This window comes from Ammospiza caudacuta, chromosome Z, assembly GCF_027887145.1.
Source record: "Ammospiza caudacuta isolate bAmmCau1 chromosome Z, bAmmCau1.pri, whole genome shotgun sequence".
In the NCBI taxonomy this organism is placed as follows: domain Eukaryota; kingdom Metazoa; phylum Chordata; class Aves; order Passeriformes; family Passerellidae; genus Ammospiza; species Ammospiza caudacuta.
In genome coordinates, this window is record NC_080632.1 from 87,451,862 (window position 1) to 87,476,678 (window position 24,817).

Genomic DNA, 24,817 nt, shown 5'->3' on the forward strand with positions numbered 1-24,817 from the left:
CGTCCCAAATGTGAGGAATGACGGTTTGGACGCTGCTCCCGATGAATTCCTGTGGAAATCAATTTGGTTTTGCGGCCCCGAGCTGCTGTATATTCATTTTTTATAGGAAATCTGGTGGAAAGCACGTCTTGGGTTTCCCTATAAAGGTCTCGGCGGTCCCCGATGTCGGGCACGACGCGAATCCTCTGTGCTCGCAGGGAATTCTCGCTGACTCCCTGTCACAACGCCCGACCGTCGCCGTCTCTTCTCCGGCGTGTGCGCTTCCCAAGGGAGGCCCGACTTCGTCCCCAGAACGAAATCCCGATTCTCATTTTCCCCGCAAAGAAACCCGCACAATCTCTGCCTCGTACTTGCAATCGTGGAAATCCACACGGGAAAGTCAAATCTGGGCATCTGACCGCTGCGGTTCTGGAGCCAGGAGTTTATGGATGGAAATAAAGAGATTTATTCCCACTTCCAGGGAGATAAAATGATATCAAATCCAGAGGATGGATCCAATTCCCTGCATTTATCTTCCATGGATGATATCAAATCATATCATATCATATCATCATATCAAATGGTATCAAAATGATATGAAATCCAGAGGATGGAAATTCAGACATCCATTTCCCTGCATTTATCTTCCATGGAGATAAAATGATATCAAATCATATCATGTCATATGATCATATCATATCAAATGATATCAAATCCAGAGGATGGAAATTCAGGGATCCAATTCCTGCATTTATCTTCCATGGAGATATAAAATGATATCAAATCATATCATATCATATGATCATATCATATCAAATTATATCAAATCGAGAATAAGGAAATGCAGGGGTGCAATTCCCTGCATTTATCTTCCATGGAGATAAAATGATCTCAAATCCAGATTCTGGATCCAATTCCCTGCATTTATCTTCCACAGAGATATAAAATGATATCAAATCCAGATTCTGGATCCAATTCCCTGCATTTATCTTCCATGGAGATAAAATGATATCAAATCCAGATTCTGGATCCAATTCCCTGCATTTATCTTCCACGGAGATATAAAATGATATCAAATCCAGATTCTGGATCCAATTCCCTGCATTTATCTTCCACGGAGATATAAAATTATATCAAATGCAAATTCTGGATCCAATTCCCAGCATTTATCTTCCATGGAGATAAAATGATATCAAATCCAGATTCTGGATCCAATTCCCTGCATTTATCTTCCATGGATTATATCAAATGATCTCAAATCCAGATTCTGGATCCAATTCCCTGCATTTATCTTCCATGGATGATATCAAATGATCTCAAATCCAGATTATGGATCCAATTCCCTGCATTTATCTTCCACAGAGATATAAAATGATATCAAATGCAGATTCTGGATCCAATTCCCTGCATTTATCTTCCATGGAGATAAAATGATATCAAATCCAGATTCTGGATCCAATTCCCTGCATTTATCTTCCACGGAGATATAAAATGATATCAAATCCAGATTCTGGATCCAATTCCCTGCATTTATCTTCCACAGAGATATCAAATGATATCAAATTCAGATTCTGGATCCAATTCCCTGCATTTATCTTCCACGGAGATATCAAATGATATCAAATCCAGATTCTGGATCCAATTCCCTGCATTTATCTTCCATGGATGATATCAAATGATCTCAAATCCAGATTCTGGATCCAATTCCCTGCATTTATCTTCCACAGAGATATCAAATGATATCAAATTCAGATTCTGGATCCAATTCCCTGCCTTTATCTTCCATGGATGATATCAAATGGTCTCAAATCCAGAGTAAGGCAATGCAGGGATGCAATTCCCGGTTAATTAGCCCTGGGAAATAATTGGGTGCCAGATCCGGGCACGCCGCTCGCGTTGGCAGCCCCTGAGAGGTTTCCCCGGAAAGCGCTGAGGAACGAAGCCAGTTTTGGAGCGAATTGATCAGACTATCGATCCTTTGGGAGTCCATCAAGGAGGGACTGTCCCCCGTTAGGAAGCCGGCGTTGCTGGCGTTAGTGACTCCTTTGGGCCGGAATTCCCGCCGCAGAGGCTGCAGAAATAACTGCGGCAAGTGATGCGAGGGCTGGGCAGCGGCCGCAGCTCCTCCTGCTCGCCGTGGGAAGTTTCCAGCCGGGTTCCGTCCCGCACCTCGTTAGCATGCTGAAACCGGCCGCTCCCCAAATTAAAGTGCGGGCGCCTGCAGCACGCCCTCGGCTCCGCGGCTGCTTCGGAAGCGAAATTCAGCCTTCCCCGAGTCGGGTTTGAGCTTGGCTTTCCACAAACAGGGGAGGCTTGGCAGGGAAAGTAAACCGGGCAAACTTGAAGCACTCGGTGTTTACTACTGAGATACTCCTGACTGCATTTACCAGGAGAGAAAAGCAATTGGAATTCTGGGCAGAATTTAGGTGAAATTGTGCGCCAGGATGGTTTTCAGTAAGAATTCTCCTTGTTGCTGCATTTCCTTGGTGGGGATCCCTCAGAGAATTTCTGGGCTTTGGAACAACCTGGGGGACTCTTCAAACCCTTTCCACCTTCAAATCCTTCCACCTTCAAATCCTTTCCACCTTCAAATCCTTCCACTTTCAAATCCTTCCACCTTCAAATCCTTCCACCTTCAAACCCTTCCACGTTCAAACCCTTCCACCTTCAAACCCTTTCCACCTTCAAATCCTTCCACCTTCAAATCCTTCCACCTTGAAACCCTTTCCACCTTCAAATCCTTCCACTTTCAAACCCTTTCCACCTTCAAATCCTTCCACCTTCAAATCCTTCCACTTTCAAATCCTTCCACCTTCAAACCCTTTCCACCTTCAAATCCTTCCACCTTGAAACCCTTTCCACCTTCAAATTCCTTCCACTTTCAAACCCTTTCCACCTTCAAACCCTTCCACCTTCAAACCCTTTCAACTCCTTCCACCTCCAAATCACTTCCACCTCCAAATCTCTTCCACCTTCAAACCCTTTCCACCTCCAAACCCTTTCCACCTTCAACTCCTTCCACCTTCAAACCCCTTCCACCCAAACCATTCCATGATTGCCTCAAAGTGCCAGGAAAGCTGCTACCTCCTTCTTAAATATATTTCTAATATATTTTGACAATATTCTGCTGTATTTATGGCACTTTTGGCTCTCTCTCCAGTCTCCAGCCCGTTCTGGAGTCAGAAACCACAGCCTGGGTTTCCATCCCCACACAATGCAAAGCAGGAACTGCTCCTCTTTTCTCCTCTTTCATTTCTCCTCGTTCATTTCTCTTTCTTTTCTCCTCTTTTCCTGCTCAACGGCGGCACGAAAGCAAAAGGAAACGCATTCTCCTAGTCCAGCAGAAATATTCAAGGGGGTGAGTCAGGAGTTCCAAAAATACATTTCCTGAGCTGCAAAACAAGAGCTGGATGTTGCCATGGCACTTTGGGAAAATTCCCAAGTCTCCGGCTCGTTTCAGAGATGAATCCAACGCAGCCAGCCCGGTTCTCGGTCACTTTTACCGCTGACTTCATTTGTTGTTTTTGCCCTGCCTTCCAGGTCCAAAGGCAAAGCTCTGAGAGGGATTTAAAGGAGCGGGCTTGCTACGAGTGCGTTCCCAATAATGGCACAATCCCGACGCCTCCCACTATTCCAGAACGTTCCAGACACCACCCGACAACCATCCCACATCCAACAACAAACGAGGTCTGCGCTTCCCAAAGCCCGTTGGATTTTCCCAATGAAAACCTCGATTAAATCAGTTCTCGTGTTCCCAACAAGGAAAAAGCAAAACCACGTTGCCAGTGCAGGCTCTAATTCACATCTGTGGGAGTTTGAGGTGTCACCTCACCCCGGGTCCGTCCCCACCCCCGAACAGATCCTGGCTCCTCCCAAATTAGCACTGGAAATGGAACCCTTAAAAGCCCCTTTGCAAAGGAAAGCAGCGGGGATGGGTTTGATTCTACTGCGAAATCTCCAGTTCCTGGGAGATGCAAATCAGCTCTCAGCCATCCGCTGGTGGCGCCAGAAATCAAACTTAGGGGAGAAAATCAATAAATTAGCAATTGCCTGCGATTTCACAATCCTGCCTCGACCGTTCCCTGCAGCAGATCAACGCTGGGTTTACGTTTCCAGTTTCCCGTCAAAACTAGATTTAACACCGTTCGGACATTTCAGGGTTTTCAAGAAACAGCTCCCAGGGAGCAATTCCATCCATCGGAGGAAGAGGAGGAGGGAAAAGCCGAGGAAAAGGGATAACAAAGTGTCCAAGAGCAGAGTGGAGGGGGTTTGTCCGTGGTTTGGGCAGGGATTGCAATGGGGTCACCATCAAACCCCTCCATCCCAAACCACTGGGATTCAATGGGGTCACCATCAAACCCCTCCATCCCAAACCTTTGGGATTGCAATGGGGTCACCATCAAACCCCTCCATCCCAACCCATTGGGATTGCACTGGGGTCACCATCAAACCCCTCCATCCCAACCCACTGGGATTGCACTGGGGTCACCATCAAACCCCTCCATCCCAACCCACTGGGATTGCACTGGGGTCACCATCAAACCCCTCCATCCCAACCCACTGGGATTGCAATGGGGTCACCATCAAACCCCTCCATCCCAACCCACTGGGATTCAATGGGGTCACCATCAAACCCCTCCATCCCAACCCACTGGGATTGCAATGGGGTCACCATCAAACCCCTCCATCCCAAACCTTTGGGATTGCAATGGGGTCACCATCAAACCCCTCCATCCCAAACCTTTGGGATTGCAATGGGGTCACCATCAAACCCCTCCATCCCAACCCATTGGGATTTTCCATCCCATGGGGTCACCATCAAACCCCTCCATCCCAAACCTTTGGGATTTTCCATCCCATGGGGTCACCATCAAACCCCTCCATCCCAACCCATCCCCATCCCCTGCCACAAACCGAGGCAGCCATCAGACACAAACCCACGTGGAGAATGGGTGGCACGGGGCAGGAATTGGGGTGTAGGGCGTGGGCACGGCCATGGGCGCATCTGCAGTGCCACCCTGATGGGTGGCACGGGGCAGGAATCGGGGGGCAGGGCCTGGCACAGAGTGAGAACCCCCAGGGCAGCGTTTCCTGCTCCTGCTGCCACCCCAAAGTCACGGCTCGGCTTCCCAGCGGTGCCACCCACGTTCTCATGTCCTGGTGCCACCTCTGCCCAAATGCAGCGTCTGCAGAGCCAGTGGGAACGCTGGTGCCCACACTCCCTGCCTGCGTGCCAGTGTCCCAGAGCCGTGGGCACTGCCAGCCCCACTCTGGCTGATCTGTGCCCACTCCCAGTGCCAGTGTGGTCGGGTGAGTTGTGCCCATGTCCCAGCCCCACTCTGGCTGATCTGTGCCCGCTCCCAGTGCCAGCCCCATTCTAGGTGAGCTGTGCCCAATCCCACACCTATTGAGCTGTGCCCGCTCCCGGTGCCAGTCTGGGTGAGCTGTGCCAGCTCCCAGTGCCAGCCCTGGGTCAGGATGAGCGGTGCCCGCTCCCAGCCCCAGTCTGGCTGATTTGTGCCCACTCCCAGCCCCACTGTGGGTGCTCCGTGCCCACTCTCGTGCCAGCCCGTGGGTGAGCTGCGGATGAGCTGTGCCCGTGTCCCATACCCGCTCTGGTGCTCCGTGCCCGTGTCCCACACCCGCGCTGGCCGCCCCGTGCCCGCTGCCGTGCCAGCCCGTGGCTGAGCTGCGGATGAGCGGCAGCGGCCGTGGCTGCCCGACAATCGCGGCTCTTTGTCCGGCCGGGCTCCCGGTCTCACGTCCGTCTGCTCTGCCTGGCTTTAAGCTCCCCTTTGAAGCTCCTGGGCAAGGATTCTCCTCTTTGTTTCGCCTCCGCTCCCTCACGAGCAGCTCGGAGTGCAGAGCCGGCCCACCCTGGCACCGAATTGCCAAGGAAAGAAATAAATTCAACCCCTCTTTTACTGGCATCCCGTTTGTTCCTTTCTCAATTTACGGTGGAAGATGTTCCTGCAGATTGCCGGGAAATGGTTAGATGGCTTTTCTTGGGCAGAGATGGAGGAACGATTTCAGTTCCTGGACTCCCAAACTTTGGGAAACAAAACACCTTTTTGTGAAAAACCAGGATTTCCTGTTTGCTCCTTGCTCCTCTGGACTGGAGCATGGAAATCCCAGATTTCCTTTGCCCTGCTGCACACTGGGAATATCCCCAAATCCATCCCAAGGCTCACAAACAAACCCATTCCTTGATTTCCTCTTGGAAAAAATAAAAATAAATCTCTCTATTTGTTTCGTTGGGGTTTTTTTCCCAGTCTGTTTTTCCTCCTTTGCCTCATCGAGCCAGCGATAAAACACAAAAATTGATACGGTGAAGGCGTCAAATATGGCAAGGGGTAATTAATAGTTTGTTAATTTTCCCAATGGAACACGAAATTTTGGGAGCCTGAAGGGAAGTCAGTGTCTCAGGTTTGGTGGCCCCACAGGGGTACACTAAAATCTCCTCCTGCATGAGGAAAGTATTTCTTATCCCAATATTTTGTGCAGGAAACACGGAATAAGGAGGCCCTGAGAGACCAAACCTACCAAACCCAGATTTTATCCTCAAAAAATCAGATTGCACAAAGTTGAAACACCAAATCTTTCTGAAATGCAGCTTCTAAATGAATCCCAACTGCCTGGTTTGCTCTGGGAGGTTCAGAGCAGGGAAAAGGCAAGAGAACTCTGCCTGGTTCGCGATTGCCATGAATCGCGTGGAGAAGGCAAAAGCCGCAAGCAGCACCGTGGCCCAGAGATGGTTTCATTGCTGCTATAAAACCGTGACAGGGACAGCAACATTTTCCTTTCTTTGAAGGAAGTCTTGGCCTTGATAGGATCTCATTAAACCTTGCTGGAAAAGAAAAACATCCCGTTTACAGGATAACATCTCCTCCTCGTGCCTCGGGTCCTTCCAGGCTTGAAACGTGAGGCACTGACCAAGGAAAAGTGGATATTTCTCTCCTGCCTGCCAGAAAGCTCCTGCAAAGAGCAGGGAGCTTCCATGGACTGGGGTTTGCAGCCTGCGATGGGGAAACCCTCCTGCTGGGGATCATCTCCCACTCTGGAATTCCGTCCTGCTGGACAATCGCTCCCAGGCTGGACTCGATGACCTTGGGGGTCTTTGCCAACCTCAGCCATTCTGGGATTCTGCGATTCTCCAGGGCAGGTCCCACAGCGCTAAATGAAAATGGAATTTAATCTCCTCCGTGGATATGAGAAAAGAGCAGTGGAAAAAACCCTCCCGGTGCTTTTAGTCCCTTTTCAAGAAGTTCTATCCAATAAATGTCTTTGGCCAACTCCATTAGGGAGCAATTAGACCTTAATGGCCGTCTAAATCCATTATCAGTGGCCATTTAACCTTGCAATATTTAAAGATAATATTTAATTGGAGCAAATTAATGGGCTGCCTGTGAGACCAAAGAGATCAACTCAGGCTCTCTGCTTTTCCATCGGGGATATTTCCTTTGGGGAGTGTGGCAAGAAGCTGGGAAAGTTGCTCCTCACCTTTGGAGTGAAATAAATGAGTTAAAACCAGAGCAAAACCTCAAACAAACACCTGATTAACCCTCCTTGCTGCTGCCATTATTTCCATATTTATCCATCCACAGTTATTTTTGATCCAGGTTTCCACCATTCCAGCTTGCTCCAAGCCCTGATCTTGGACACTTCCAGGGGTTCTGGGGCAAAAATTCCTCTCCAACCCTCTCAGATGTCTCCAGGCCAAGGAAAATGTGAATTGCACACAGATCTAGAGATTCCAGTTTAGGAGGACATTTCCCACCACATTCCCCAGATCTAGAAACTCCAGTTTAGGAGGACATTTCCCACCACATTCCCCAGATCTAGAAACTCCAGTTTAGGAGGACATTTCCCACCACATTCCCCAGATCTAGAAACTCCAGTTTAGGAGGACATTTCCCCCCTCACTCCCAAAGAACAGGAACGAAGGCAGGGAGAACCCTCAATGCCGCGATGCTCTAAGATGTCATCGCCAGCGTCTCTCTGAAGCCAAGTGACAACATCCAACGTCTGCACTATTTCAGTGCCTGGAGAACTTCGCTGCTGGAAAAGCCTGGAGGAGCTCCAGAAGCAGGTTGCCATCTCCTTGGCACGTTGGAAGAAGGTTAGAGGTGTTTCCTCAGCGAACCGAGCGCTTTAAATAGCGCTGACTTTGCACGGCGGAGCCGGAGCTGGCGCCCGTCCACGGAATTTCCCAGAGTCACAGCCAGCCCCGGCGCCGAACACGCGCGGAATGCAGCGGGGCAGGAGGGCAGGAGAAGATCCCTCCTCCGGCACAGCCTCTGGAACTCGGCCGTGGTGGGAATCGTCGAAGGGGTTGGGTTGGAAGGACCTTCAAGCCCATCCAGTGGGAGTCATGGAATGGGTTGGACCTCAAAGCCTTTGGAAGATCAGTTTCCACCAAGAAAGCATCAGAATGCAGGATGGTGGAAGGAAGCAATGGATGGACACCAAACCTTTATTCCATCAAGGAACCACCAGAATGCAGGATGGTGGAAGGAAGCAATGGATGGACACCAAACCTTTATTCCATCAAGGAACCACCAGAATGCAGGATGGTGGAAGGAAGCGATGGATGGACACCAAACCTTTGGAAGATCAGTTTCCACCAAGAAAGCACCAGAATGCAGGATGGTGGAAGGAAGCGATGGACGGACACCAAACCTTTGCAAGATCGGTTTCCATCAGGAATTGCCCTCACAAAGCTAATTAATCCCAGGAATTCCAGCCGTGGAAAGCAGCAATTAGGGAACGGTGCCTGGCCTTTGGCTCCCTCAGAGGAGCTCCATGCTGGGAGAAGACGCTGGGGGCCATTCCCTGGACTGTCCCCACCACCCTGAGGCGTGTCCCCCTGGGTTTGGGGTCAGCCCATCCTGCCCCACGCGGGGAAGCGGGCTGTAATTACACGCGCTCCTGTCAGAGTGGGATCTGTAGTACATCGTTAATGTGTAAATGACTAAATAACTTAATTAGGTGAAATGAAGTGCACTTACAAGCACAGATGCTTACGTCGCATCGGGATAATGTGCTGTGTGGGAATATATCCCTGTTTTTTTTAAAGATGTTTATATTTAACACTAGGCCAAGGAAATGAGGAACACGCACTGGTGAGAAGGATGGCGAGGAATTTTTTTTGGAAAGGGAAAAATGTTTACCACATCCTTACAAACTGATGGAGGAAACCATTTTTAAATCACTTCAAAATGCTGGAAGGAACCAACTTCTTCATCCCTGCAAACATCCCAGTGCAATCCTGAGGGGAAAAGGACAACAAGCGGTTCTTTGGGCAAGATCCAGCTTTCCATGGAGCCGACAAACGGAACGGGAGAAGCGCTTCTACTCATCCATATTCATCCTTCCCTCTTCCCAAGCCATGCAACGCAGGCGCTGAATGAGCCAAATGACGGCATGTGCGCTTCAAGGAGGCTTCAGGCAGGAAACGAGAGATCTCGTTCGCCATTGATGGATGGAAGGGAAGGAGATGAGGAAGCTGTGGAGCTGGAGCACAGCTTATTGCCAGAAAACATCCTGGGCTAGTGGTCAAGTCCCTCCCAACCTAAACCAGAACTCAAGGAGAGGAAATCAAAGTTCCCAAGCTGCAGCGCCCACATAGCATTTTTCATTATATCTTCCCCTATTTATTAATTAGCTGCCTCTAATGACAAAGAGAAGGAGCTGTTTGTGAGATGGACACCAAAAAATTCCTACATGCACGATTAGCTGCCCAAATTTTTGGTGATTCCATCCAAAAGCAGCACAAAATTCCATTCAGATACGAGGAAGTGCCTGCACAAGTACAAAACAACCTGGGCTAGTGGTCAAGTCTCTCCCAACCCAAACCGTTCCAGATCTCAAGGAAAGGAACTCAAAGTTCCCAAGCTGCAGTGCCCACATAGCATTTTCCACGTTACTTATTAATTAGCTGCCTCTAATGACAAAGAGAAGCAGCTCTTTGTCAGAATTTCAAAAAATTCCTAAACGCAGGATTTAGGAATCTGCCCAAATTTTTGATGATTCTGTACAGAACCACTGTGAAATGAGAAGTTTTTCCTGCAAAAATGAGAAGTTTTCCCTGCAAGTCCTCTCCAGGTCCCTTTTGAAGCTGGAGAAAGCAGTTGTCACAATGATTTTGGGAGAGCAGAATTTGGGACTGAGTCAAAAGTGTCGGAATAACGAGTTGGAATCTGTCGCTATTAGTCACCGCCTCGGAAGCACAGCCAAAGCCGTTCGTGCTGGGGATGCTGGAAGGAATTTTCTAGGCTGAGATGAAACGGTGAGGTGGCAAATATTGCCTTCCTCTAGGTGCAAAGGAGAATGGTACCTGGCAGGAAGGGCAGAGGAGGTGTGTGCCTCTCTCCTGGGAAGTGGCACCCTCGGAGGAGCCTCCGTTTCGCATCTCCTCCTTGGGAGCCAAGAGAAATCAATTAATTCTGCAACTGGAACCAATTAACCCTCGCAAAAGCACAACGCCGAGCGCGGCGGCAGTCTGATAAATGGGATAAACGGAGGAAATCCATAAATAAGAAGAGAAAACACCACAACCTGGGCTCTATCAGGTGGGCTCCTCATTCTTCAGAGACAGCACGAGAGTTTGAGGGTCTGAAAACCAACAGGGACTCCCACAAAATGGGGATTTCAGCAGGAGGGTCTGAAAACCAACAGGGACTCCCACAAAATGGGGATTTCAGCAGGAGGGTCTGAAAACCAACAGGGACTCCCACAAAATGGGGATTTCAGCAGGAGGGTCTGAAAACCAACAGGGATTTCCACAAAATGGGGATTTCAGCAGGAGGGTCTAAAATCCAACAGGGACTCCCACAAAATGGGGATTTCATTGAGAGGGTCTGAAAACCAACAGGGATTTCCACAAAATGGGGATTTCATTCTGAGGGTCTAAAATCCAACAGGGACTCCCACAAAATGGGGATTTCATTGAGAGGGTCTGAAAACCAACAGGGACTCCCACAAAATGGGGATTTCATTCTGAGGGTCTAAAATCCAACAGGGACTCCCACAAAATGGGGATTTCATTGAGAGGGTCTGAAAACCAACAGCAGCTTCCACAAAATGGGGAGTCCAGCGGGGGGGTCTGAAAACCAACAGGGATTTCCACAAAATGGGGAGTCCAGCGGAAGGGTCTAAAATCCAACGGGGACTCCCACAAAATGGGGATTTCAGCGGGATGGGTGTAAAATCCAACAGGGACTCCCACAAAATGGGGATTTCAGCGGGATGGGTGTAAAATCCAACAGGGACTCCCACAAAATGGGGATTTCATTCTGAGGGTCTAAAATCCAACAGGGACTCCCACAAAATGGGGATTTCATTCTGAGGGTCTAAAATCCAACAGGGACTCCCACAAAATGAGTATTTCAGCGGGACGGGATGGGATTGATCCCGTTTAACCGCAGCACCTCAAAGCAGGGCCGTGCTCCCCGAGTTGGCTGTACAAGGGGGATGAAGAGAGATCCCTTGAAAGAGACACCTTAAACTCTTATCTTCAATGGAGATAAAGCTGCCTTATCTCCCTTCAGACGCTGTTTGAGGGAGATGGGTGCCATCTGTGACACGAGCCAGCAGCTCGGCCTCCTTTCCTTCCTTCCCTTCCTTCCCTTCCCTGCTCCCAGCACGGGAACAATGCTGTGCCTCCAGTCCCTGCCTGAATCCGTCCCTGGCCTTATTCAGCTTTTTTTTGCCCTTTTCCAAGCAAATTCTGAGCCTGCTCGACAGATTATCGCAATTCTCTCCCGAGCCAGGTCTGGCCGACAGCAAGGGGCTTAAAGCAGAAAAACATCCTTGTAAATATTATTGATAATATTCTTGTCAATATTATTCATCACATTCTTGTAAATATTATTCATCTCCTTGTAAATATTCGCAATAAAATTCCAAAGTGATCCCAGGGAACACAGAGCTCCATCCCACCCCTCTGGATACCATCGCGGGTTGATTGTTCCGGCGCTGAGCTGAATAACAGGAAACAAGTTTCTCTTCTAAAAAATCAGAAAGAAATAAATCTGCTTCTTTTATAATCCTGCACTTTCTATTTAAGCTCCTGCTCTTTTGGATTAAGGAAAGAACAACTCGCCATTAGGGCCTGCCCTGTTTATCAACATCGCAATTGTGCCCGAGAGCCGCAGGAATTATTTTACACTTCAAAAGATGCTAGAAACCAGTTTTATCTCTAAAGTTTCAATATAATGTTTAATAAAACTCATCCTCCCCTTCTAGTCAGACACTGTGGTTTGATGGCTACGAGCCTTTGCAGGGAGGGGGATTCCGGGAGCGGAAAAATGCAAATAAAAATGACTTGACCCGCTCAGTTTTGGCTGACAGGGGTTTCGCTTCCTTCCTCCCCTCGTATTACAAAGAAGTTTTTAATAGGCAGGAGGAGGTTGAAATGACAGGGCTGAAGCCGCTGCCTCAGTCCCATCCATGGACGCAGGAGCATCCTTGGTCTGGAATGTGTTTCACCAGTGCCCCACAGCACACTCACAAAGCAGCGGCACAGCTTTCAGTTGTGCCTTTGTGCTGCCCAGAAACTCCATTTTGTCCCCAGTTCTGCCCCAGATAACGAAGGGCTTTTCCCGTCCTGAAGGAGCCACTCTGTGTCCGTGATCTAGAAACTGATTTTCGGTTCAATAAATTCTGGTGCTGCGGCTGAAAGGAAAGGACAATTTAACGCCAAGAACTCTGCGGTTAGAGCTGGTGCCAGGGCAGCAGCACCCGTGCGAGGCGCGGCGCGCCACGGGGACGGATAAAATCCGAGCTCCGTCCGTCCGTCCTGAGCCTGGCTGTCCTTCCAGGTGAAACTCCTGTCTGGAATTGCTATTTGAGCAGCACGTTGCCAGGGCTCGCTGTGCATTTCAGCCATGGCAGCATCGCTGCTGCACACTGACCACAGCTTTGCACGAGCGCCGAGCGAGCGAGCGCCGCTGCTAATTACCATGGCCTCCGTAAGGCACAGATTCCGGCCTGGAAACACGGATCCGGGCAGGGAAAATGGGGAATGGGCGGAAAAGGACAAAAAATATATGGTGTATGGATAAAACAAAAAAATTATGCAATAAAAATGAGAACTTTAGGAGAGGGAAAAGCCCCACGTCCAACGTCCTCCATGAGAGAGAGTTTTCAGTATGGAAAAATGAATCCATGCAGGAAAAACGGGGAAAATAAACGGAATAAACCCAACAAATATGTGGTGGTAATAAGATTAAAAATAAGATTGTAATAAATAAAAAATTAATTAAAAATAAATAAGATAAATAATTTATATATAAATGTAATTGAGAACCTTAGGAGAGGGAAAAGCCCAATGTCCAATCTCTTCCATAAGGCAGAGATTCCAGCATGGAAAAATGAATCCATGGGGGAAATATATGGAATAAAACCAACAAATATATGATATATAAATAAAATTTAAAATTATATTGATAATTTTGTAATTTATATAAAAATTATATATATATTATAAATATAATTGAGGACCTTAGGAGAGGGAAAAGCCCAATGGCCAATGTCTTCCATAAGGCAGAGATTCCGGCATGGAAAAATGAATGCATGCAGGAAAAATGGGGGAAATATATGGAATAAAACCAAAACATATGTGGTAGTAATAAGATTAAAAATAAGATTATAATAAACAAAAAATTAATTAAAAATAAATAAGATAAATAATTTGTATATAAATGTAATTGAGAACCTTAGGAGAGGGAGAAGTCTGATGTCCAATGTCCTCCATAAGGCAGAGATTCCGGCGTGGAAAAATGAATGCATGCAGGAAAAATGGGGGAAATATATGGAATAAAACCAAAACATATGTGATATATAAATAAGATTTAAAATCTATATTGATAATTTTATAATTTATATAAAAAGATTATATATATATTATAAATATACTTGAGGACCTTAGGAGAGGGAAAAGCCCGATGTCCAATGTCTTCCATAAGAGAGAGATTTCAGTATGGAAACATGAATCCATGCAGGAAAAATGGGGGAAATATATGGAATAAAACCAACAAATATATGAGATATAAATAATATTGAAATTTATATTATATACAAATTTATATTACATTTATATTAAATATATAAATAAAAAAATCATGGAGTATAAATGTGGACCTTAGGGGAGGGAAAAGTCTGATGTCCAATCTCTTCCATAAGGCAGAGATTCCAGCATGGAAAAATGAATCCATGCAGGAAAAATGGGGGAAATATATGGAAAAGAAACCCAAAAAAAAAGCAGTATATAAATAAGAGAAAATAATTTCTGAAATACAAATGAGAACTTTGGAGAGGGAAATGCCCGATGTCCATTCGCTAATGCACCGGTTCATAAATGAATTCTCTGCTTTGTGGTGTTTACAAAAGAGCTCATTTTAGGAAAGGGAATTTTGCTCTGTTTATCCAACAAGACCCAGGATTTCCTAAGTAAGTGGATGTTTCCTCAGAGTATAAAATCAACAAAGGGATTAGGGACAGCAAGCCCAAGTGAGGCGACGCTTGCTGACAACTCGGAGCCCGCCGAGTAGAGAATGGTCCGGCTCAGCTCGGCCCTCACACATCATTTTGTGCACAACCCAAGGGAAACGGCTCATCTGGGAAAAGCAGGGAAATCTGCACAAACCCACCGCGTGCTGCTGCTCTCAGGCTCTCAGGCCACTTCCATCTCTGATGGGGCCTCTCCCAAAGTACCTGCTGTCACTTGGCCCTTAAAAACACGATTAAAGCTGGGCTGTGCCCTATGGAAGTCTCAGCAGAGACAGACTGCGCTCCCAGCCGTCCCCAAATCCACCCAAACAGGCCCGTGCCACCGGAATTGCAGCGCTTGGCTCTGTCCCAACCTCTTCCCTGGCTCTCTTTGTTCCTGAAATCCCAGAGAAACGAGTCTGCTCCGGGTAATTTCATTAATCCCAAATATTTCAGCCTCTCCTCCGTCAGACAGGCTGGAAGTTTGTATTCCAGCCACAAACTTCCCGCCGAGGTTTGTCCTGGAAATGCTGCCGGACTCTTCAGAGCAGGTGCTCCTGCAGTCCAAGGCCATAATTCAATCAAGCCTTGGGCTGACGTCAGGAACAAAAAACAACTCAAAGGCTGTTTGTGAACGGGCCCAGAACCCCTGAGATTCAATTAGAGCCTTGATATTCCGTGGGGAATCTTATTTAGCTGGATTTAATATCACCGAAGCTTGGGAGCAGTTATTTATCAAACAGGGCGAGCGCATTTAAATAGGCAGCGGAACGGCGCGTTAACCCCAGCATCCCAAATTTTCAGCGGCAACACGGGCAGGAAAACGGGCTGAATTTTACATACAACAGCACAAAAAGAACCCAATCCCCATTTTTTAGGGATTATGGCTAGGAATGAACCCGGGCATTTCTGTGTTTTGCCATTTGTGGACAGGCAGAAATGCCCAGTGATGTCCCAGAGGGTTTTGGTTTGGGGTTTTAACATAACTTGGCTGGGATCACGGATCACACGCATATAGGGTGCAGGACACACACATGTATAGGGTGGAGGATACACACACACGTGTAGGGTGGAGGATGCACACACACGTAGGGTGCACAGAAAGAACCCAGTCCCTGATTTTTAGGGATTGAACCCAGGGATTTCTGTGCTTTGCCATTTGTGGACCGACAGAAATTCTGATTTCTGTGTCCGTGATGTCTCACAGGGTTTTGGTTTGGGTTTTTAGCATAACTTGGCTGGGATCATGGATCACACACATATAGGGTGGAGGATACACACACACACACACACATAGCATGGAGGATACACACACGCAAATATAGGGTGTAGGATACACACATGTATAGGGTGGAGGATACACACACAGCATGGAGGATACACACACAGCATGTAGGATACACGCACATATATGATGGAGGATACACACACACATAGGATGGAGGATACACACATATAGGGTGGAGGATACCCATACATAGCATGAAGGATAGACACACATATAGGATGGAGGATACACACACAGCATGAAGGATACACATAGCATGGAGGATACACACATGCACATATAGGATGGAGGATACACACGTGTAGGGTGAAGGATACACAGATGTATAGAGTGGGGGATACACGCACACATATAGGATGGAGGATACACACAAAGCATGGAGGATACACACATACATAGCATGGAGGATACACACACGTATAGCATGGAGGATACACACATACATAGCATGGAGCATACACACACGTATAGGATGGAGGATACACACATATAGGATGGAGGATACACACACGTATAGGGTGGAGGATACACACACGTATAGGGTGGAGGATACACACACGTATAGGGTGGAGGATACACACATATAGGATGGAGGATACACACACGTATAGGGTGGAGGATACACACACGTATAGGATAGAGGATACACACACGTATAGGGTGGAGGATACACACATGTATAGGATAGAGGATACACACATATAGGATGGAGGATACACACACGTATAGGGTGGAGGATACACACACAGCATGGAGGATACACACACGTATAGGATGGAGGATACACACACGTATAGGATGGAGGATACGCACACGTATAGCATGGAGGATACACACACGTATAGGATAGAGGATACACACACGTATAGGATGGAGGATACACACATACATAGCATGGAGGATACACACACGTATAGGATAGAGGATACACACACGTATAGGATGGAGGATACACACATATAGGATGGAGGATACACACACGTATAGGATGGAGGATACACACACATATAGGATGGAGGATGCACACACGTATAGGATAGAGGATACACACATATAGGATGGAGGATACACACACGTATAGGATGGAGGATACACACATATAGGATGGAGGATACACACATGTATAGGATAGAGGATACACACATATAGGATGGAGGATACACACATATAGGATGGAGGATACACACATGTATAGGGTGGAGGATACACACATGTATAGGGTGGAGGATACACACACAGCATGGAGGATACACACGCACATATAGGATGGAGGATACACACACGTAGCACAGAGGATACATACGCACATATAGGATGGAGGATACACACAAAGCATGGAGGATGCACACATACATAGCATGGAGGATACACACACGTATAGCATGGAGGATACACACACAGGGTGGAGAATACACACGTAGCACGGAGGATACACACACAGCACGGAGGATGCACACACAAAGCATGGAGGATGCGCACACACAGCATGGAGGATACACACACACATATAGGGTGTGGGATGCACACACAGCACGGAGAATGAACACACATATACAGGATGGAGGATACACGCACAGCATGGAGGATACACACATAGGGTAGAGGATACACACACACATAGCATGGAGGACACACACACGCACATATGGCATGGAGGATACACACATGTATAGGGTGGAGGATACACACACACACATATAGGGTGGAGGTTACACACATAGCATGGAGGATACACACAGCATGGAGGATACATATAGCATGTAGGATACACACACAGCATGCAGGATCCACACGTGTACGGTGGAGGATACACACACATGTATAGGGTGGAGGATACACACAAAGCATGGAGGATACACACACATATAGCACGGAGGATACACACACACGTACATAGCATGGAGGATACACACAGCATGGAGGATGCACACACAAAGCATGGAGGATACACACACATATAGCACGGAGGATACACACACAAAGCATGGAGGATACAAACACACATATAGGGTAGAGGATACACACACATAGCATGGAGGACACACACAGCATGGAAGATATGCACACACACACATAGCGTGGAGGACACACACAGCATGGAAGATACACACACACATACATAGCGTGGAGGACACACACAGCATGGAAGATATGCACACACACACATAGCATGGAGGATACACACAGCATGGAAGATATGCACACACACACATAGCGTGGAGGACACACACAGCATGGAAGATACGCACACACATACATAGCATGGAGGACACACAGAGCATGGAAGATATGCACACACACACATAGCGTGGAGGACACACACAGCATGGAAGATATGCACACACACACATAGCGTGGAGGACACACACAGCATGGAAGATACGCACACACATACATAGCACGGAGGATACACACAGCATGGAGGATACGCATACACACACATAGGATGGAGCGGGTAACACACACATGACAGAGAGACGCCCATCCATGACAAAAGGACGCACACGTGTGACAAAGCAGATGTCTGTACACACACATCCATGTGCCTAAAGGGACCCTGCACGCACACACGACAAAGCAGCAGACAAAAGTGCCACGCAGGCAGAGGATAAAGCAGACGCCACGCACACGTGTGGCAGGGCAGAGTGCCACACATGACAGAGCGGGTGTCACGCACACATGACAAAGAGGGAGCCTGTCCATTCCCACCCATGCACAGCCAGCCAGCAGTGCCCAGCCCTGCCATTGGGAAGCTGGGCACAGGGCAGGAAGGCCGGGAATGCTGCCAGCAATGGCGCCTGCATCCTGCATGGCACCTGCCGCCGCCGCTTCCCCTCTCCCGGGAGCCTGCCTCCTCTTCCTGCTGTGCCAGGGTCACTGCTGTGCCACAGAGCTGCAACAAAGCTGGAGTAAACCCCGAGTAAAGGGCACGAGAGAACCCGACCGTGCCCAATCCCGGGCGCAGAGCACGGGCCAGACCCCGCAGTCCGGCGGCGCCGGCTCCAAACTGGACGCACGCCCGCACACGCAACAATGGCACACAGCTACTACTGCCATTGCTAGCAGGAGTAGGCTTGAAGGATGTGCTGATTGCCACAAAGCTCTCACGCCAACGGTGCACCCAGAATGATCCCATTTTTCCATCCCCCTGGCTGGATGAAGCACCACTGCCTCACGTTTACCATGGAGGAAGGAATCGACACCCCAACCTCTCTCCAGGCTGTTCCTGATGGAGTTTGCTAGCAAAAGAAATTCCACAGCAACATTAAAATAAATCTAAAATTAATTAAGAATTTGGGCATAAATTAAGAATTTATTTGGCATTCCGACCCTCTGCTTTGCCAGGAAATTTTCCCTGCAAGCAGCTCTGAGATGGAAATTTGTGCCCGATTTCAATGGCGCCTGCATCCTGCATGGCACCTGCCATCGCTGCCGCTGCCGCTCTCCTGGGAGCCTGGCTCCTGCTCCTGCTGTGCCAGGGTCACTGCTGTGCCACAAATAAAGCTGGAGTAAACCCTGAGTAAAGCACACAGGACAGAACCCAATCCCTCAGAGCATCGGCCAGACCCCGCAGTCCGGCGGCGCCGGCTCCAAACTGGACGCACGCCCGCACACGCAACAATGGCACACAGCTACTACTGCCATTACTAGCAGGAGTAGGCTTGAAGGATGTGCTGATTGCCACAAAGCTCTCACGCCAACGGTGCACCCAAACAATCCCATTTTTCCGTCTGGATGAAGCGCCACTGCCTCACGTTTACCATGGAGGAAGGAATCGACACCCCAACCTCTCTCCAGGCTGTTCCTAATGGAGTTTGCTAGCAAAAGAAATTCCACAGCGGCCTTTAAAAAAAGATTTAAAATTCATTAAGAATTTGGGCATTAATTAAGAATTTGGGGCACTCCTCTGCTTTGCCAGGGAGTTTTCCCTGCAAGCAGCTCTGAGATGGAAATTTGTGCCTGAATTTCCAGGCTGGAAAGCTCGGAAGGACACAGAGGTGAATTTTGGGCCCAGGACAGCTCCCAGAGACCCCCAAATCAGTGCAGGCCCCTCCATGTGTCGATGGCACCGACTGAGGGGCAGCATCAGCTGCGGGAGGGAATTTGGCACCGACTTTTGCCCATAAATAAGGGCAAATTCAATTACTGCAGGGAGCGGGATGGAGCCGGTGCGGCAGCAACTCCTCGGAGTAGCCCCTGGCAGATGGCACATCCTATGCCATGTATATTCATTTTCTGTGCTCCATCATCTGAGACATTCCCAGGTTATCCCAGCTTTTCTCCCTCATGTCCACCACCCTGCTATCTGGGAAGCTTTTGGGAAAGGACCTTTAAGCCGTAACTGCTCCTTAGAAAATTGCAGAGCTGTTGTTGTATTTAAATCCCAGCGTGCAAACCTCAGAGCACCGGGTCCTCCCTTTTTCCTGCCATTTGCAGAGCCCCGCATTTCCAGCTACAACAAGTTTACCACGAGGAGTAAATGTTTGAGCTGTAAAGCTTCCAAAATGACTTTGTTTATCAGAGCAGACGAAGGAAAAAAAAAGCTGAAGGAATCATTTGAAGCTCAAAGCAAAACTGTTTATAGGACAGCTTTTAGTGCTCCAAGATTCCAGAGAGATTTCAGCAATTAGCAGCATAAACTTCCATAACTTAATTCCCTTCTATATGCGCATTATTTATTCCCTGTTACAATTCCACAAAGAGATTCCCTGATCCTATAAAAAAAACTCAAAACAGATTCTTCACAACATTCCTGAGATCCCAAAGCAGGGGCTTGAATCCTTTGACTTAGCAGACTTAAATCCTGCTAATAAGGAAAATATCCAAATAATGCTCAAATTCTCTTTAAATAATGGGAGGGAGATAAAAAAATTCAATCCATTTATTTTTGCGGTAGCAAAAAAATCACTAGTGAAAGATGAAAATTTGGTGTTGCCGGGATTATTTGTGCCTATTTCGTGTTCTTTGGGAATTCAGGCCACAATTTGTTCCCTCAGATCCAGGGAATATTGGGAGCCATCATTCCTGCTCCTGCTAAACTTAAGAAAAATTAAATCACTTTATTTTTGCAAAAATAAGCAGTGAAAGATGAAAATTTGGTGTTCCTGGGATTATTTGTGCCTATTTCGCTTTCCTTGGGAATTCAGGCCACAATTTGTTCCCAGATCCCTGAGATCCAGGGAATAATGGGAGCCATCATGCCCATTCCTGCTAAACTTGAGAAAAATTAAATCACTTTATTTTTGCAGTAGCAAAAAAATAAATTAAAGATGAAAATTTGGTGTTCCCGGGATTATTTGTGCCTATTTCTCTTTCCTTGGGAATTCAGGCCACAAAATTCCAGAAGAATTCTGACAAAAATCCACATGAATCTGGGAGTGGCACGAATACAAATCCAATAGGAAAAAGCCAAATTGTACCTCACAGGCCTAAGTTCCCTGGTTTAATTTGGTTCCCAGATCCCTGAGATCCAAGGAATAATGGGAACCATCATTCCTCTTCCTGCTAAACTCCAAAAAAAAAAAAATCCATTCACTTTATTTTTGCAAAAATCAGCAGTGAAAGGTGGAAATTTGGTGCTCCCGGGAGTGAGGCGTCATTCCTGTCCCTGCTGAACTTGGCAAGGACAGCACAGCGTCCCCACACCGGTGACATTCGGCTGCAGCGGCTCCGACGGGCAATTCTGAATTATGAAATATATTTAAGGTAGCGTGGAAAGAGGAAGAGAACAGCACCTAAAAATCTCCATCTCCCTTATCCCAGGGGAATGAGTGAGCTGGGTTTGTGTGGGTAATTTCCACCACGGCTCCCAGACTGAAATATCTGAAATATCAGCCTTGGAAAACAGGGAATAGAATTCCAGAGCCCTGGAATTCTGCCTGCCAAAGGTGGCGATGTGAGGAGACACAGGCAGAGCCAACACCCAAAGTCCAGCATCCCTCTCCCTCTTTTCTGGAATATCCCGTGCAAAATGGGAGCCGCCCATGGAACCGCAGCAGCTTCCTTTCTAAAAGCAAGTTTTTACACAAAAATCTCCATTATAGGGTTTTTTCTCTCTTTTTTATTCTTTTGAATGGCATTTCTGCACCAAACTCAGCCCTGGTTCCCCAAACCCTGCCTGGCACGCTCGCCGTTCCCACCGAGAGCAGCGGGATCCCAGGTGTGCCTCACCTGAGCAGCCCCAAAACATCTTCCTAATTGCATTTTTGTGATGATCAAACAGCAGCCACAAAATCCTGCGGCTTTCCCGCACTCCAAACCCAGACTGTACCTATGAAAACCCCGCAATATTCGTTGGAATTTCCGCACCGAATCGAAACCCCAGGAACTGAAACTGTGCTGGGTTCGTGATTCCCTCGTTAGGGATGTATTAATTTGTTGCTCTAATGCAGGCCAAGCCCTAATCAAACTAATGGCAAAATGAAAAGCGAGGATTTAAATCCTTTCGAGGGACTTTGCTGGGTTTGCTCAGGCAAAGATTGGAGATTTTTTGCCTTTTTTCTGGGCAATGATAAAAATTCCGCTTTCCTCTGATTCTGCTGCCACCCACACGCTATTCAAACAGCTACGGAGTGGGCAATCCAGAACAGATGCTCCCAAACGGAGGTAAAATTCCAGCCTTTAAATAGAAGGAGCAGAAACTGAAGGGAATCAGGAAGATGTGGGCTTTGATGAACAGATAAAAAACCGAAATATGTCAAATGTGACAGACCCGGGGAATTCTTGGGGGAAAAGCTCCTTCAAAATCCGATCCCCAGCGATCATCTCTTCATTTTATAGCGCCTCACGCTCAAAAGGGGATCAATTTCAGATAAATTTACTATGGAAGCCATTGCAAACTCCTCCCAAAATTTTAATCGATGCCAGAAAATGAATTTTTTTTTTGGCAACCGTCCTAAAAAAAAGGGCAAACAAAGCAGGAAAAATAAAAAGCAACGCCCCACTTCAGCCCCACTGAATGTGCATTGTTCAAGTGAAGTAAGAGCTATTAAATCACTTTCCAAATAGGATCTAAATTGGAGGCAGCTCCGGGGGAGTTCGCTGCCCAGTGCCTCCCGTGTCCCCCAGTTCTCCCGGCGCGGGTCAGGGGCTGCAGCCTTGCTCCGGTGCCCCGCGCCGAACACCTGCGAACATCAAACGCCAGCTCCTGCTCCTTTCCTGGCCTGACAAAAGCCTTTCATGCGAAAAATGCTCCCTGGGAATGTCACGGCTGGAGCTCAGGTTACATTCCTTTCTCCCTGCGGCCCTCCCCGCTTCGGAACACGGGGAGAAGCCATGTTTGTGGAATTCAACATTCAAAGGGAGCGGGGCTTTACTTTCTTTTCCCTCGCGCGTCGCAAATCACAACACGGCATCACGGATTAGCCGAGCAAAAAGCCACGGGGATGACTTTAAGCAGGAATTATTCCCACACTTCCTAAAGTCCACTTAGTTTTACTTCCCTGCTTGGGATTACTTTGAGGCGCCTGCTTTTTATTTTAATCTCCCTTTTCCTCCCCTCTGGAACAGAACTTTGGGCTTAGTGCAGACAATCTCCAGCAATCCGGTTTGAAAGAGGAATATTTAAAGGTCAGCTCAAACTTCAGAGGGACAACTTGCAGAAGGAAAAGCAGGATGCAATTCCCCGTTAGCAATCTGCATAATTACAAAAACAGCCTCTGTCCGCTGTTGTTCACGGCCAGGTACTCGTTCCCAGATCCATCCCAATTTCCCAGCCCTGGACAAACGACGGCCACCAAGTCCATCCTCGAGGCCACAGATGCACCCTTCAGCCAGGAGCAGCGGGGGGAATTCACCCCCAGGTTTTGGTGCAAACTCCCTGTTTAATGAGCAAGCAATAATAGCGCAAGTGGGAAATTGGCTCGATTTTCCCTTCCAGAACCACCCTGCGCTGCCATTGTGCGCCGACCGCCGCCGCTGCACCGAGCTTCTCCCTCATCCTCCTCCTGCCACGGGTGTGCCGGGCAATTCTCTGGCAATTCTGGCCAGGTGCTGTTTTAAGTGGCTTTTATCTCCTTATTCCTAACTTCCTGCGGCTCATTAAATCATCCTCCAGCCTACCAAAATTCCTCCGATTCTTTCAGTTCTTGAACCCGATTTGATCGCTCCCTGCTCCGATTTGTGCTCCTGATCCCAATGACTCCAGAGGTGAGCTTTAGGAGGAATTATTAAATATAACTCTGGAGTCATTTGCTGTCAGCCCAAGTGGTGCTTGCTGCATGGACTGGGCTCTGAGCATGACAAATTGATTCGTCTGGCACAACCACTCCGCGCTCCTCTCCAGTGAAAACAAATAGAGTGGAGATTCTAGATCGGGCCTCGTCACTTCCAAAATTGTGGCAGAAAAGGACAAAAACCGGGATTCAAACCTATAGCTCATGGTTGGAAAGTTAGCCCAGCCCAACAGCAAAATTCTCCAAGTTGCTATCTCACAATATAAGCAAGTTGCTCTCTCTCAATATAAGCAAGTTTGGGAAGATAAAACAAACCCAGGTTGTCACCTAGAGCCTAAATAGAATAAATAGAGGCTAAATAGAATAAAAGGCACAAAATGAGAGTTTAGGTGGAGATTGATCTGAAGAAAACCAGACCAAGCTTCCAAGCCGAAATCCCGCTCAGGAAATAAAAACCTAAACGACGCCCCAGTGCATTGAATAAAGCACTGAATAACGAGGAGTCCTGAAATGAGCAAAGCTGCAAATTTCAGGTGTGAAACTCCCTGCAAGGAGGGGCTTCTCTGTGAATTTCAGAGGAGCCTTGCCCGAATTCCCCACACAGTGTGCTGGCATGTGGAGTAGTCTGGGAATTCAAGCCCCGCTACTCCCTACCTGTGCACGGAGGCACGGAAAGGCAGCCGCATCCCAGAGCAGGGAAATGCGCACAGGGATCTTTGGGAGCTCTCGTTCGTCAGGCACAGAAAAGCCCCTCCAGAAACTTGGGTTGCCAGACGATTGCTGTCCACACACGGTGCGTGCAGAGAGCCCCGAGAGCGCTTTTGTCATCCCAGGGCCGCTCGCAGGGAGCGCGGGAGATGCCCAGCAGCCCTGCCACAGCCACCTC

The 24,817-nt window shown here is 47.8% G+C and overlaps 1 protein-coding gene across 1 annotated transcript in view; it reads right to left on the reverse strand.

Moving 5' to 3' along the window:
• The window catches only part of TCF4 (transcription factor 4), a 124,299-nt gene that overhangs the window by 97,041 nt on the left and 2,441 nt on the right, over positions 1-24,817 (reverse strand).